Here is a 17886-nt window from a genome sequence, read left to right as displayed (position 1 = left end):
CAGGTGGGTATTTTAATTAAGGCCTACCTACAAGATATTGCATCGGTTAAAATGAACAAAGGTATTTTAAATGACAACTGGAACGTCTTTTCATGAAAGATGGAATACTTGGGTTTGGAAAATTTCACTACAAATTGTTCTCTACAGTTAGTTAATTGTCCCTCTTTAGGCCAAATGAACAAGGTAACATATTCTTCTTAGTCAAGCCATTTTAAAGCTATTGCAAAATATGGACAAGTTTTTCCATAATCCAAGGGTAAACAAGGTTCCACATGATCAGTCAGAGAGACATGTTAATATTGCTAAGATTTGGAAGGAGGTATATGAGCAGCAAAGAATCATAGCTATACGCAGATCAGAGAGACATCTGCAAAAGTCCTGAGGGAACCTGAGAGCCTGAAACTGCAGAAGTCACTTCAGCAGTTTGTGAAGTGCCTATTGATGACAGAACTGGCACAGGTTCCTGCAATGGTTCAAAAAAAAGATGGGATGAATGTGCAAGAGAAGAGACTGACAGGAGGAATCACGGCTATCAGGTTGAGCCTGAAATTAGACTGGGTTAGCACAAAATGGAACTGTAGTGTTGTATGACGGTCATTACAGCAATATCTCAAACCTTCAAATACTTGAAACATTAATTTTCGCAGAGCTGCCATGAGGTGGGGAGGGTTTATTTCTATTTCATCTACGATGAAACTACGACACAGAGCTTTATGTTTTCCTAACAGAAAAGATCATAAGGGTCCCAATAAAACACAATGAAGCCAAGATAATTTAAAGCAGCATTTGCAAGCACTTCTATTATAAATGCTCATTTACTGACGTATATCAGTACTGCTCTCCAAACAAAATAATACCTAGCAGCTGAATTTACTATTTTTGGTATTACTGTGCTTAGATTAGGTTTTCTGCTGATATAAATAAAAAATAATAATAAAAAAAAAGATATTAAAAAGTTGAAGAAATATTCAAATCCTAACCAATGTGAACATGTGGTTTCACAGTCACTTGGTGCTGATTTAAACTCTGCCTGCCCCATGAATCACACTCCTGCGTTTTCCCAAATGCTCTGTGTACGTATTCCCATGAATTTGTGTTGCATGAAGTAATCTCAGACATTAAGTGGACCAGTTCATTTCATGGGTCTGGCTTAGAATTAGCTGTTTTGCTCCTCATCAGGGTTAGCTTTCACCTGGACCACCTGCCACCTGGCAGGAGGAAGGCAGCAATGTGGGTGAGTCGCCTGGGATAACAAGAGGGTTGACCACCTTTTTCAGAAGCAGTACAATCTTAGGTAATCTTAAAACCATCATATAACAGCACTATTATTTTACCAGCACAAATTAGGCAACCCTCATCCTTCTGAATATAGAAATTGACAAATCTAATCAATATACTTTGACTTCTCCTCTGGAGAAATAAAATAGCTTGTGCAAGGTCTCACAGGATGCCTTTGGAAACAGAACAGAAATCTTCTGAGCTTTAATGCTTGAGATATACCCTGCAGAAGGCTTAACTTCTTCTGCCATATGTAAAATATTTATCACCCTCTATTTCAGTATCTGAAGACTTTTTGTCATTTTTTTAGAATGTTCATCTATGAACAAAGATATTTGTAATATTCCATCTGGGGGAACTCCAATGACATATCAGACAAGCTGCTTACTGAAAGTGCTCTTGTGATAATTTGGGATTCTTTTGGTACTATCTCCTATTTTTGATAAAGAACAATTTTATTTATTTATTTATTATTATTATTGTTAGAATGTTGAATGGCAAACAGGAAGTTCATTCAGTGACTGCAATATAGGATGCATTCCTTACATGCAATAATGAATCAGTTGGGGAAAGAACAGCTGCACATGACTCCTCTAGCATAATAAACCAAGGGTTCATCAATTCCAGATGCAACAATTTACAGTGCTAATATGCAATAGAACAGAGAGTTGATTCTGATTATAAAGGATTCTTTGAATAACCCAAAAGAAGATTAAGTGGCAAGAGAATTCAAAATTTATTTCTGAAACCAGCTGACCAAGGAAGTCCAGATTGCTGTGTAAATTACGTAACTTCCCAGACAGAAAAGGAATGCTATGTGTGTAATCACCTACTTTACTAAAAATGCACCACAGCCTTTCTTTTAATCTTGTCTTGAGTGAGTATGGAGCTAAAATGTTTTCCATCTGCTCCTATTTTCCTTGGATAACATGACTGAAGTTTCACAGATGGAGGTGCAGACGTCAGGCAAAAGTTACTTGAGCAAAATGATAAAACCAACTATTTACAAACAAACTGGAGGAGAAAACAGTGGTAGAACAACCATGAATATTATTTTATAGGTCTTTGTTCATGTGTTAGCAGCCATTGTAAGGTATTTTTTATATTTGTTTTCCGTCAATATATTCTATAGCATTCTTTTTTCTTCCTAGATTTTTGATTCCTTTGACAGTAATTTCTAGTACTTATGATTAATATAGTAAACACATTACATCAGGATAGAAGGCAGTTGATTGTCTGTGAGAAGTCATACAGTTACAGAAAGTACAGAAGACTTACAAGAAAAAATTATATCCTCAGAATAACATCCTCAGAAACAGCTCCTGCTATTCCTAGTGCATATACCAACACTAGGGTTTGGGGCAAGGAGAAGACATCAGCAATACTTAATTTTCTGTTGTGTGCTGTAAAAGGAGAAACATTTTAAAAACTCCAAAAGTTCATCAGAACAGGAAGTTTTTCTTCTTGTTGCTACTGCTATTCTTGGCTCCTATGAATGCAGAGAAGAGATATTTTTCAGATTAAGACTTACGACTTCAGTTTGGGGAAGAAAATTAGATAAGGTATTTTAATATTCCACAGTGTAATTCCATGTCTTGAATGCTCCCGCTATAAGGTTAGGGCACTGGAAAAAGTGAGAAGCAACCTACTCCGTATGAGGTGGCCACAACTTCATGACTTCCAAATGAAAACACCACCTGCTAATTTGAATAGATGGCTGTGAATGTGATGGATCATATGCAGTACCAGATGGTGCTTCGTGCTGGACAGCACCTAGATAATACAGAAGGTAGGGGGAACAGCTTGATATGCTGGCAGCTGTGGAGGAGAGGGAGCAGTGTTGGTGTTGAAATGAAGGTTGCTGTCCTTGCTGGGGCATCCTGAGAGGCCAGAAAAGGTGGACTAGCTGGCATCATTTGTCTGCTTGTCTGCATTAGCCAGCTTCTCTCTCCAAGAGCCTTTTTTTTTTCACCCTTTCTTGTCAGGCAGTATGCAGTCACCAACTGGTCCTGATTCTGAACTCTACACTGAATGCTGGAAAACATCCCAGGTGCACAAACTTCCATCCTCATCAGCAGTGGACCCCATTTAGCCGTGGCTGTGGTGCCTGTGTGGGACTGTCCCATCCTGGCTCCCTTCCCAGGCAGTGTCCCAGCTCCCAGGGCTCTTGAGAAGGGAGTTGGGCTAGAGTGAGTAGCCAGGTCTGTGCTGAGAAGTGGCCTGAGGAACAACTGCAGACCAGCCCAGGGAGAACTTGTGCTCTCAGAGGGTACCTTTTCAAAATTAAAAACAAACCAAACCCTTCTGTAGAGATATTTTTCAGGCCTGACTATCATCACTTTTCCCTGCTTTCATTGGTAAATTTTCCCCCCAAGGTACCATATAGCAAATGCAAGCGAGCATGGTGCAGCTGTGCTCTTCTGTCCCTCCATGCTTCTTATGACTGCTCTGGTGTGACTGATTAGAAAAGAAGGTGGGTAAACAAGACACTTGCCAGCTGAAATTTCCCTTTCATCAAGGATATTCCCAGTTGGACAAATGCTGCCATAGGCTGACTATTTTATGCTGCCTAAGCAAAGTAATGGAACTGATTCAGTAAAAGGGATATTGCCCTACATATTTGCTATTTAAATAGCTTTCAAATTTAAAGGCAGTCTCCTGATTATTTTTAAAGTGTTCAATGAATAAAAAGTAAGTAATGTAAAAATAATTTCATGTTATTAGGGGGCTTCAGTGTGCACCAGAAATAGTGAGGGTATAGTAAATTAAATTGACAAAAAATACTTATGGTTATATTTTTATACACATTTCTTGTCCCATGTTTATATTAATGAATGTCATTGGATCAGCCAGACTGTCTATAACAAATTTCATAGCTGTCTCTTTTCTTTTATTATTTTATTACATATTCATAGAACTAATTTTTCAGCAAGTTCACAATAACTGAGACATACAACCAACCAAAGCACATAATATCAGAATTCTTACTACCTGTTGAGCAACTTTTATTACTGCTTCTTCTGTCAAGGTGGGTGTAATTTAGAACCACCCTTCAGAACTTCTTTGCAGTACATCAATGCAAAAACTTGAATTTATCTAACATGTCCTAAAATTAGCAAATGTCTGTTGTGAAGCAACCTAAGCAATGCTATCACTTCCAGGGTATAGAATAATTCAACCCAAAAGGGACTATAAGATTTTACCAGATAAATGAAAGAAAGTCATGAATCGGTTCATTTCATGAGCACAAATGTTCAAATGTTCAATAACATTTAGAAAAGAGTTGGAAAAGAAAAGATGGAACTATAAATATTTGGATTAAAGTCGAAATATTGGTTCTATCTTCTGACCTAAAACATTAACCTAAGAAAATGTATCTGCAAAGGAAGGGGTACTATAAGGAAGAGAGATGTAGAAATACCGAGAGAGTCCTGTGGGAAAACTGAGAAAAGGGTTGGTACTGGGATATTAAAAGTTGTGTAATTAAACAGAAAACTCCATTACATTTAATTTAGGCAGAATCACAGAATCACAGAATTTCTAGGTTGGAAGAGACCTCAAGATCATCGAGTCCAACCTCTAACCTAACACTAACAGTCCCCACTAAACCATATCCCTAAGCTCTACATCTAAACGTCTTTAAAAGACTTCCAGGGATGGTGACTCCACCACCTCCCTGGGCAGCCTGTTCCAGTGTCTAACAACCCTTTCAGTAAAGAAGTTCTTCCTAACGTCTAACTTAAAACTCCCCTGGTGCAACTTTAGCCCATTCCCCCTCGTCCTGTCACCAGGCATGTGGGAGAACAGGCCAACCCCCACCTCGCTACAGCCTCCTTTAAGGTATCTGTAGAGAGCGATAAGGTCGCCCCTGAGCCTCCTCTTCTCCAGGCTGAACAAGCCCAGCTCCTTCAGCCGCTCCTCGTAGGACTTGTTCTCCAGGCCCCTCACCAGCTTTGTCGCCCTTCTTTGGACCCGCTCAAGCACCTCAACGTCCTTCTTGTAGCCAGGGGCCCAAAACTGAACACAGTACTTGAGGTGCAGCCTCACCAGAGCCAAGTACAGGGGGACGATCACCTCCCTAGCCCTGCTGGTCACACTGTTTCTGATAGGGATCACATCTTCATTTGCTACTAGAATAACTGGGAGATTCAATTCTTGGCAGTTCTCTGCAATAATGAATGTTGTAAAAGAAAGGTTAGAGAAGGCATTAATATGATGTTAACATTATCAGAGAGGGCCCATATGCATGGCCATCAGCACAATTTTTGAGACAACATGTCCTAGGTCAACCTTGCCACTTTTCATCTCAGGAGACCTGCCAACCAGAGAACCCTGAAGCTGCTATACCTGAATGCCAGCACATTGGACACACACTACTGTTCCTCGGAGCCTCCCCAGGAGGAATTTCATCCATGCTTCTCCCTGCAGAGGTTCAGTCCTCAGGACGCTCTCTGGCCAGCACACACACACAGACACACACAGAGATGAAGGGTTGGAAGCAACCTCGAAAGATCGTCAGGTCAAACCACCCTGCCAAAGCAGGTTCCTCAGAGCAGGCTGCCCAGGAAGGTGTCCAGACAGGCCTTGAATATCTCCAAGGAAGGAGATTCCACAACCTCCATGGGCAGCCTGTTCCAGTGCTCTGTCACCCTCACTGTGAAGAAGTTCTTTCTCATGTTGGTGTGGAACTTCCTGTGCTCCATCTTGTGGCCATTACCCCTTGTTCTGTCCCCATAAACCACTGAAAAGATGTTGGCCAAATCCCTCTGTCTCCCACACCACACACACCATACACTTTGATGTGATCCCCTCTCAGTCTTCTTTTTTCCAGGCTGAACAGACCCAGGTCTCTCAGCATTTCTTCATAGGGGAGATGCTCCAGGCCCCGTATAATCTTTGTAGCCCTATGCTGCACTCTTTCCAAGAGATCCCTGTCTTTTTTGTACAGGGGAGTCCAGAACTGCACACAGTACTCCAGGTGAAGCTTGACCAGGGCAGAGTAGAGGGGGAGGATCACCTCCCTTGACCTGCTGGCCACGCTCCATTTAATGCATGCCAGGATCCCATTGGCCCTCTTGGCCACAAGGGCACAGTGCTGGCTCATGGTCAACCAGTCGTCCACCAGGACCCCCAGGTCCTTTTCGTCAGAGCTCCTCCCCAGCAGGTTATCCCCCAGCCTATACTGATAAATGCGGTTGTTCTTTCCCAGGTGCAGGACTCTACACTTGCTCTTATTAAACCTCATTTGGTTTCTTCCTGCCCATCTCTCCAGCCTGTCCAGGTCTCACTGAATGGCAGCACAGCCTTCTGGCATGTCAGCCACTCCTCCCAGCTTTGTGTCATCGGCATACTTGCTGAGGGCAGACACTGTTCCCTCATCAAGGTCGTCAATGAAGATGTTGAACAAGACCAGACCCAGCACCGACCCCTCAGAACACCACTAGTCACAGGTCTGCAGCTGGACTCTGCTCCACTGATCAGCACCCTCTGAGCTCGGCCAGTCAGCCAGTTCTCAACCCACCTTACTGTCCACTCCTCTATCCCACACTTTCTCAGCTTTGCTATCAGGATGTCATGGGAGACAGTATTGAAAGCCTTGCCAAAGTCAAGGTAGATGACATCCACTGCTCTCCCCTCATCTACCCAGCTGGTGATGTCATCATAGAAGGCAATGAGGTTGCTCAAGCATGACTTCCCCTTGATGAATCCATGCTAACTACTCTTCATAACCTTATTCTCTTCCAATTGCTTGGAGATGGCATCAAGAACAAGCTGTTCCAACACTTTTCCAGGAACAGAGGTGAGACTAACTGGCCTGTAGTTTCCTGGATCCTCCTTTTTGCCCTTCTTGAAGACCAGAGTGACATTAGCTATCCTCCAATCTTCAGGCACCTCTCCTGTTCTCCAGGACCTTTCAAAGATGATAGAGAGCAGTTCTGTGATCACATCTGCCAGCTCCCTTAGCACACGCAAATGCATCCCATCAGGACCCATGGATTTGTGTGCGTTGAGCCCACTCAGGCACTCCCGAACCACTCCCTTCCATCCAACAGATGTCTGGAAAATTGAAGTCCTGAATGAGAACCAGCGCCTGTGATAGTGAGGCTACTACCAGCTGCTTGTAGAAGGCCTCATCAACCTCCTCCTCCTGATCTGGCGGCCTGTTGTACACATGCTACTCTACAGTGAGGAGGAGGAAAGGAGAACAAGGCAGAACCGCTGAGATTAACCCCAGCCCACCAAGGCAACAGGGCAGTCAGGCACAGAGTTAATGTGCCACCACACCTCACATTCCCAGTCTGCTCCCAGCCAAGTCAGCCCAGTTTGAGCCACAAGCAATAGCATGTGCACTCTGATTTCACAGGTAATTTAACTCACAAGAATTATTAGTTCTATTCCACCAAATAAAAACAAGAAGGAAAAAGGAAATGTGCCTGTCATGGTCCACATTACTTAGTCATTAACTCCGTGCCTGGCTCAGTTTTAGACCCTTCCCTTAGTACTCTCACATCTCAAGTTTTGTTTAGTTCAGTTTACTCATTGCCTTTTAAGTCATTACCTCTTTAGTTAACATGTCTCTTTACAGTTATTTCCCTGCACTCTGAGTCATAAGAAGTGGTAGAATCACAGAATTATATAATCATAGAGTCATAGACTATTCTGAATTGGAAGGGAGCCACAAGGATCATCGAGATCCAACTCCTGGATACATGCAGGACCACCCAAAAATCAGACCCTATGTCAGAGAGCATTGTCCAAATGCTTCTTCAACTCCATCAGGCTCAGTGCTATCAGAACTTCCTCAGGGAGCCTGTTCCAGTGCCTGACCACGTTCTCAGTGAAAAACTTTTTCCTGAGTTCAGTGTCAGCAAGAATGAGTACATACAGACATCAGAATGGTAGGTCCTGATTGATGGTAGGTTTGTGTGCTTGTTTTTTAAGGATTGAGTTAAAATAGGAGAAAAAAAGAAAAAAAAAAAAAAAAGTAAGAGAAAAGAGAGGCTCCTCCAGGTTCCAGTACTAGAAGCACGGAGTTGAGCTGGGATCCAACCATCAGGGCAGGATTTTGAGATAGGTCTTGTCCTATGTTGTCATTAAGTACCAAGATCAACTAGTTGTGCCTTTCCTCAGTGAACCCTGCTGGCATACGGCGCGTTTACAGCCTTAGCCTGCACAGTGGAAAAGAGATTAATTTATCAACCAAACAGCCACAGTGTAAATCATTTTATTATTTCAATCCCTTTCACAGCATGGGGTCTGCAAAATGAAGGTCTTCAACAATGACTGTGCTTCATTGATCTCTCCCTGGCAGCAGATGCTTTGCAAGAAAGTTAGGGGTTAATCCATCTTGTCTCTGCATTATCTGAAGCATGAAGAGTACCATCTAAAAGAATGGAGGTATGACATACTGTAAATAAAGTAATTCAGTCACAGCATTGCCCACCTTAAAACTTCCCTGCTCCTTCCAAATCATAGCAGGAATCAAAAAGAAAAATGTTTCAGACTCTGAAATGAAATTCGTGGTCTGCTTAATGACATATAAAACTTATCAGATTTATGCTTTAAATCGGAGTCTAGAAAGAATAATGAACCTACAGTGAGACACACTGTACTCAGAAACAGTATGATTTTTACTTGTTCTAAAAATTGGCAGGGTGTCATCTCATTTTTCCATTCTGGTAGAAGCAGACAGGATTAAAATGAGCAGAAAAACAATCTTAAGTAAAACAGATATGACTCAGGACTCAAAGATAGATCAGGTATCTTGTGACACCATGCTGGAAAGGCTGGTAAATAGAGGTATGTTAAACTACAGTCTAGTGCATGAACCTTGGGTTTACAGAAACTGACAGTCTCCAGAAATGTCTGCCTCAGCCCAGTATCTTCCTCAGAATATCATTTATGCTGTGCTTATCTTTGTTAGGCTTATGAAATCCAATAAATATATTAAAAGAAAAATTATATGGCATTAAGTAATAAATAACCTTCATCACCAGTTTATGTGCATATATACTTTTCATCCCAACTTGGAGGGTTGAATTCTTCTCAGTCAGACAGGTGGCTTGCAAGCACTGGCATCCTGCTTACAGTTGAAGTCAGTTCAGGTGAAATGCTGAATTTTGGGATTAAACATGTCCATTACAGAGGTTGCTGTGGCAACAGCTATGCTTTAAAACTAAAAAGCTGGTTTCATTATACAGCCTTCTCTTTCACTTTCTGATTGTATCCAGTAACCATTTCATCAGGTCAAATGTCTGGAATATGCCCAGAAGATGATTTAATTTCAGTAATTTACATAGCATCTATCCCAGGGTCTCTGCGTTCTGAGTTTTGTTTTGAATACAATGCAATAGAGACCTGGCCTGTGCATGCCAACCTCATTTGTGTTATATATTTTGATACAAAATATTATGTGGAATCAAAAATTTTAACAAGCTTAGCTTGTTATACAGATCTCACTTCAAACAGAAAACCAAGTATGAAAATGAAACAAACACAAACAGGTCTGAATCCATTTTTGTTCTGACTGGAGTGTCCTGGCCAGTTCAAAGGCTTCTGAGAAAAACAGGTAGGTCACTACTGCTCGCGTTTCAGGCTTTGCTGTTTACCTCTGTGTCACGTTTCACTGCTTTTGTTGCTTGAAATCCTCTTTGTGTTATTGGCACTCATACCAATACTCTCTTCCCTCCCACACTAGTGAAACACAAACAAGTTTTCAGCTGCTGTTTCAACAAGTTTGTTTAGGGTAGCTAACTGGGAAATGAAACATTCAACGGAATGTAGCAGCATTTAAAACTTGCAAAACCATGAGGATGCAAACTGCAGGAACTCTCAATCAAGGCCAGCACAGGCAGACCCTGCTGCACCGTGAGGACTTGGTTATAAGCAGTCTTGCATATGTTTAGCCTCTTCCATTCTTTCCCTTTCCCTCCCTATTCCACGGAAACTCACCAAGTGCTGCAGCTGGCTGGCTGCTGGGAAGGGGTGGCCACTGCAGACAGGTAGGCCCCAGCCATCGTGGCCAGCTCTGCCACAGGATGCTGCAGCACTCACAGGGCTGACAAGCTGATGTAAAGGTCTGTCGCCCACCTGATGGCAACAAGGCAGTGCCACCAGCCTCCTGGGAATCAAGACAGCTCCAGATGTGATCTCCTGTGATGCCTGTGCCGGTGTGCCTACTGCCAACACTCATGTTGTTACAAACTGGAAAAAAGGAAGGGCAGCAGCTTTCCTTGCTGCAACCCTCAGAGCAACATCAATGACATTATTATTTTTCAATGAGAGGAACATTAAGAGGAATAATCCCACCCAGCCTAATTAATTTACCAATCTTTGTATTGAATTGTTAATCATTTTCATCCCAAGTGCCTTTTATTTCAGATTGACTGTTATTTTTAAAATACTCACGTTCTTCTGATAAGATCTTACATTGTGTTTCTCCAAGATGACTGGTTACAGCAAATCTATTAATAACTTCTTAATGAAGTGATAGATTTTTTTTAATATGTCTTAATCTAAACGGTGCTAACATTTCAGCGTGAGAGGAATTAATTTAGAAGCTTCAGATATGGTTTTTGTTTAAATAAGATTAAATGAGTGATCCAAGATTTGTGCATCAGCATGCTTTTCTAGCTAAAAAGGAATTTTACAATATTAGATATCACAATAGTAGGTTTCTGATTTTTGTTTATTTACCTTGAAGAAACAGAAGCTGTCCATTAAAAGGATATATCCTTATTTTCTTTTTGTCAGGAGCATGTTCACAATGTTCTCATTCTTCCGTTTCCTTCCTGTGAACAATACCCTAGACATTGCTGATATGCAGCTATGGCATTCACAGGCATATTAAAGTTATTTACAAAATTGTTGGAGGCAGAGGCAGTCTGGAGTACACATCCCAGAATATATTGCCTTTAGAAACTCTTCTTAGAAAGTCATTTCCTCTAGTTTAATCAAAGCCCTGAAATGTTTCGAATAGCATTGTATAAACAAAGCAAAATATTAAACAACATCCTCCCTGTTTCTCTCAGCGAATGAATAACTCTGTATTTCCCTAGGGAGAGAAACTCCATAAGACCTGAAAGAAAATGAAGTGAAAGGATTACAGTATGACCTTGAAAGAAAAACTGCAATCAGGGTATTGCCACATTTCATTTCAGCTTCAATTAAAAGCACCTTGAAAACAGAAAAAAAATAAGCTTCGTGGCTCACAGATGAGTACTTGAAACTTAAAAATACAGCTACATCCCATTTTGACCTGTTCAATTGAAATATTATCACCACAGTCTATTAATTCAGATATCTGATCTGTATTGTGAGAGAAAAACCAGTTTCCTTCTTCCTTGTAAGATGATTTTATCAGATGATAGAAGAAATGTCAAGTGAGAAAAAGAAAACTCTACAGATAAATAGAAAGAACCTTTCAAGAAATCTCATGTGTAAAAATAGTTTTTGGAAAAAGTAAACCAACAGGTCTCAGCTCTGTTCACTAGATGCAGCCAGACACACACTTACACATCAAAGCAAACAGCAGAAAAAGAAAAGGGAAAAAGGGAGAGAAAAAAAAAAATAAAAAAAATAATGGAACAGAAGTCTTTAGCTCAGGTGTGATATATCAGCTCAATCTTTATGCAACCAGCATGGCTCCAAAGCCATTTTTCTCATTAAGGAAATCCTAAGTGGGTTGCTTTCATATTCTTGAGCATATTCTTCATGTGTTAGTAATAGAAAGGAAATGGCCACATGGTGCAACATAACTGCTATTAATGCAGACTCAATGTTTATTTATTTATTTTATTAAAGGATACTCTGCCAGAACATTACAGGAAATGTTGTATAGGAAAGTTTTCCTTTGCCAAAATTTATCACTTCTTGTAGTGGCTGTGAATGAATTTACAATAATGAACTGGGGAAAAAAAAAATCCTATAATCCCTTGCTACTGTTAGGATTCCTTGCATTTCTTGTACAGGGCAGAAAGGCAGAAATAACCTTATTTTTTCATGTATTAAAAGAAGATAAAGCATTCTGGTAGAGAAAAATAAACAAGTCAGTGTTAATAATTAAAACCCCAGCTTCAAGATCACTGATCCGTCAGTTTCTGTTCTCTTCAAAAGTCAGAGAGGAACTTACAGTACACACAAAACAAGTCAACATGCAAGACCAGAGCTTTCTGACTACACACAATTTTCACCCATAGCTGATATTGCAATTAATGACAATTATTATCGTTTATGTCTAAATTCAATACAAGTATTGCATTTATATACAATATATAAATTTAATAAGGTAATACATTATTACCTTAATATATTACCTTAATATATTATTACCTTAATATATTACCTTACTTGTATATAAGGTAATATAATATATTACCTTATTAAAGGTATTTTCTATTAGGGGAAATAGTAGACAATCAACTTCAAGGGTTCTCTTTACAAATAATTAATTAAGATAGGACCAGTATGCTATTTGCTCTAGGAAAAACTGCCAGATCCCCAGTCCAAGATAATCTGGCAGTGAAGAATTATAATTTGCACCATGTCATATACACAGCTCAGTAGTATGAAACTACTTACCATCTTTCCTACAGCCAGCTGAAAGACCATGGAGAGACCATAGAGAACATAGATGTTCTCTAATGTTTCTTGTGTGGTTTTATGACTATCTTAAAGAGAAAGAGCAAGCACGTGAACTAATTATACTGTCACTTTTTCACAGAACAACCCTAAATAGCTTCTTCCATACATGAGTAGATACTCAAGAAACAGAAAGAGTAATCTGTGTTGCACACTCATGTCTTGAGACCTCAAACAACCCTGGAAAGTTAAGTAAATGTGCACTCATCCATAAAATAAAAATAAATAAAAAATATTTGGTATTCTGCAGAGAAAAGCTCACCTCCCCCACTTCATGTATTTATTCACGTCTGTGAAGGCACCAATGAGTCACATAGAAATTCTCTAAATTATGCAGAGTACCTCACAAAATTGTTTAACCCAACAGGCTTACTGTAATTAAAGTAAATTCCTTACTGCCCCAGAGAGTGGATAAAGAGATTCAATACATTTATACACATACAAGGCCTTTTCTGTGCCACTTATGTACATCTTTCCAAAGGCTTCTGCCCAGTGACCTGCTAATGTTATAGAATGACTGCCTGTGCATTCAGAAACAGAAAATAAAGAGCACCACAGATAATAAAGAAAGATAAACCTTTGTTTCCAGGTTTCAAGGAACAAGAAAAACAAATTTATTGCATGCATGTGAAAGTTTTTTGCCTTCTTACAGCTGTTTGCTGGGCTTAGTGCAGCAATATGTCAGACAGGTGTGAGCAGGGCTCCTCCTCTTCTTTACTAAAGAAGTAAAAAGTATATTAAGAAAAATTAAAATATTAAAAGTATTAAAGAGCTGCCATAGAAGCTATGCAGTGATGGGTGACTCACAGCACTTAGATGTCACAGGCAAGTTGCATCACTTTTTAAGATACAAAACAAATGCCTAAAAGAGAGCAATTGAGCAATTGGCACCCAGAGTGCCTTTTTTTGCTTTGACTAGAAAGAAAACTTACCTTGTAAACATCTAAAATAAACAGGATTTTTGCTGACTGATTACAGTAAAGACATACTTTTATTTTATTTTATTTTTTATGTTCGTTTCATACATTTTTATTATATCATGCTTGTGTCTTCACAGTCGGTGCTGACTTGAGGTTGCTGCTTAGCTGCCTCTCAATACTTTTGAGTACTGGAGACAGAGTATCTTCACTAGCATCAACCTATACCAGTGGTAATAGTCCTAGGTGATTCAGAAAAACAAACAAACAAAAACAAAAAAAAAAACACCACCAACAAAATAAACCTACAAACATAGTCTCTAGTGTAGCAGATAACAGATTTAGTGGCTATTTCAGAAACTCTCAGGCAACCAAGAATTTCATAAAGGTAGTCCTGAAGCCATTTGAAATCCTTCCAGTTACTGTTGGAGTAAAATATTAAATTTTCTTGTAGTTACTTGAAAGGGGTGCAGGGAAGAAATAACTGATTTTAGTACAACACAGAACTATGAACCAATTTTTATTAACATTTTCTGTGTGAAAATTATGATAGTGGTGAAAAGCTCTTCTATCTGCCTTTGAGGATAATAAAAAGCACTACAGTAATTGCAGAGCACTTGAGGTATTCTCTCAGTGTTCAGTGATTTTTCACTTCATAGACATTTACAAATTACCAGTTATTTCACAGCTTCAGGACCTGTCTTCAACAAAATTATGGAAGAAATATAATTTCTAACACCCCTGGTGTCATGGTGGCTTAGCACTTGGAGGGATGGGGAGTGGATTCTAGGTGGTCCTTAAGATAGTGATATAAGGGTTAACTTGAAGCATGCAACAGTTTGAGAAACTATTGGTATACAATAATACAGAACATAAACAAAGGTTGTCTTTCTCATCAGAAATAGGCAAGTGTCAGACTAATTCAAAAATGTCACAATAAGAAGATTTTTTCTTGAATTAATCCAGTAGTGAAAAGGTCACTACAAGAGTCTTTTGGTGAAACTATCAGATGGAATAAATGGGTAAGATCCACTACTTTTCCCTTCTCATGGATCTGGCCCTCAGCATTTCTGGAATTATGTTATACTGTGTAATCAGATCTATTGTATGAAGTAATCCTTTACCCAAAATAAATATATAAACCTCACAAGCTGTGTTTTCACAGTATAGCACTGCCACAAAAATTTTTTTCCATAATATCTCAGGCGGAACACCAGCATACCTACACTAAGAACCAAAGGGAGTTCATAGCAGGATAAGATATGTTAAAAGCAAGATTACTGCTAGGTTTAGGTTTCTGTCCAGGATCCACTTCTCCTAAGTGAATGTACTAAAGTAAAATAGAAAGACAAGCTCACTCGTGTGTTAGCAGTATTATTATTATTATTTTAATTATGGGTCAGGAATAAATGGTCAAGTATCTTTACACTAATCTTTCTAAGGGCTTTGGTAGCTCTGAAATCAGAGACTGTCTGAGGTAAAGAGTGGTTCACCAGTGCTGTTTAAATGAAGACCAAAGAACATGCTGTAGTTCATGTGACAGAATTTGTGGAGATATTCTTTTATTAGTTTGCATATCAATAAAAAATATAATAATAAATAAAATAAATAAATAAAAAAGCACACTGACTTAGGCCTCCTAATGCTTGCAAACTGGTTCCTCAAATTAATCAAATATTCAAAAGAACATAACCAAAACCAAGGCATATGAAGTTTGTCTTTTTAAAATGCATAAATGGCTTTTCTTTCTTCCAGTGGACCAGATTTACATACTTTTTACTTCGGCTTCACTCTATTGTTCCTATTATCACTAATAGAATGAATATTTGGTTAAATCTTTTGACTTAGTCTTTTCTTAATCAATCTTTTATTAAATTTAGCATAGATGCTTTAAGGTAACCATTTTGTTTTAAGGTAAGCCATAAATATTCCTAATTTTTTATTCTCTACAGAGGTCACAGTAATTATACCTGAAGTTCTTCTTTGGTAAAAAAATAGTTGTTCAAATTTAATAGCCTAGGGCATACGCTTAATCGGGTGAATACACCTCCTGCTCCACTTCAGACAACCTCTGATTTCAGAGCTAAAAAAGAATTAGGTAGATTGGTGAAAATATACATGATTATTGACTCAAAGGCCACTAAGATTTAAATGAAATTCCTTTAGAAACCATTAGTATTATTATTATACTTTTGTAAGAGACACAAGAAGCTGTAAAAAAAAAACCCTGAAGGTATCTATAGAAAACAAGAAAACGTTCAACAATGTACAGTTGAGCTAAATGAGTCTAGCTGCATAGACAAAATAATTATTATTACAAAAATAATTATTTCTCAGTTGCATTGTTTTGAAGCAAGTTTTACTTAAAAGCCGTCTGGATAGAGATTCCTAAATCATTTCAAGAATGAGAAGTTTAAAAATTTCAAAACCTAAGAGAAAGGTAAGAAACACCTAATGTCAGCCTAAAGCAAACAATACAATTGATGGAGCAATTAAAGCTTTCCACCTATGCCAAATTATAGACCAAGCTGAGGGAATAAGATCTTGTTTATATTATGAGAAAATGAGCATCCTAGACCAAAGGCAATAGATTTAAGTCAGTTAATTGGAGCAAATAGTCCCATATAGCATTTTTTGTTTCCTGAGACATCATTATAAAAAGATTCTGGAGCTAAAAATCTTCTTACAGCATATCAAATTCAACTTTGGTATGTATTGGCTGAGAATGGACCACCTGAGAAACATTTACCCTACATTTGCATGAAGTCTGGGAGAACTTTTCTTTATTAAAAGCTGAATTAATTTAGTAAAATATGACTTCTGCTCTGTAATGAACAAGTTTGTAATTAATTACTTACACCTTTATCAGTACAATGCTGGAGTCTGTTTTATTTTGCAGACAAAGGGGTATTTGCAATAAACGTGGAAAAATAATGGTAAGTACTATGAAAAGAACATATTTCTGGAGAAAATTAGTTAATATGTCATTATTACTATATGTCATATTAGTTAATATCAAAGCTAGTTTCCTTTCTTCAGCATGAACTCCACATATATTCCTAGTGACAAAGAAAGAAAACTGATTCCTACCAGAGCCTTAAGACTTCAAAAGCAACTATCTTTTGATGATGCAAGTGACTTCCATCTATAAGATCTGATGATTTCACACTGGAAAAGACTAGAACCTGATTCACCCCCCAAAAAAAAATCATATAAAAACAACAAACATAGAAAGGGTCCCTCTTTTCTCTACACCAATCTCACTTTTTGATCTTCTCAAAGAAAGATCAAAATATTTTTACCATCACAGAAGCCACTGTGAACAGCTACCAAACAAATGGTAAACTGTCACATAAATTATGGAGTCTAGCTAATTCTCTATCACCTACCAATAGCAGCCATAGAACCAACTGAGTAACAGATATAGAGAGGGAAAAACAAGTAAGTGCAGTCTGTTTTTCATTATTTATTTATTTTTTTCCCTGCTTATGTGCGTATTGGAACCAACTTTTTTATAGTCTCCTGAAAGAAAACACCAAAATGTGAGATCTAATGCCATATTTAGTCTATTTAAATTACAGAATCAAAGATGCCTAGGTTGTCAGTAACTGATATTTTGTTTAACAGCAAGCTAAACAGAAGAGCATCTGCTGTCTAAGAACTGGCATCAGTCAGTGAGCCTTGCAGACTTGCAGGGACATGCAAATGATAGATAAGGCAAAGGGGGAAAGATTATAGTGAGAGCTGCCACCACTTCATAGCATTGACATTGTACATTTTAGGGTGAGAAACAGCAGTCATCTGCAGCAACCAAACAGACCCATTTTTCTCCATTTGGATAAAATCAGCCTGAAATGGCCATATTCCCATAGAAAACAGGTGATCTGCCAGAACTAAAGGAGATGAAGGGCAACAAATTCGACTCTTTTTGCCTGCAGATAACCTCTGGCAGGCAAAAAACACAGTGAATTAGAGAGGGACATCCTGGCACATAACAATAGCAGGTCCAGATAAAATCATAGAATCATTAGGGCTGGAAAAGCGCACCAAG

At 38.8% G+C, this 17886-nt stretch overlaps 1 protein-coding gene across 1 annotated transcript in view; it reads right to left on the bottom strand.

The window, feature by feature from the left end:
* Positions 1–17886, bottom strand: part of TMEM47 (transmembrane protein 47) — a 260959-nt gene that overhangs the window by 191616 nt on the left and 51457 nt on the right. The window lies entirely within an intron of this gene.

The sequence above is a fragment of the Anas acuta genome, chromosome 1 (assembly GCF_963932015.1).
Source record: "Anas acuta chromosome 1, bAnaAcu1.1, whole genome shotgun sequence".
Taxonomy (NCBI): Eukaryota; Metazoa; Chordata; class Aves; order Anseriformes; family Anatidae; genus Anas; species Anas acuta.
This window is presented reverse-complemented; position numbering and strand designations above follow the sequence as displayed.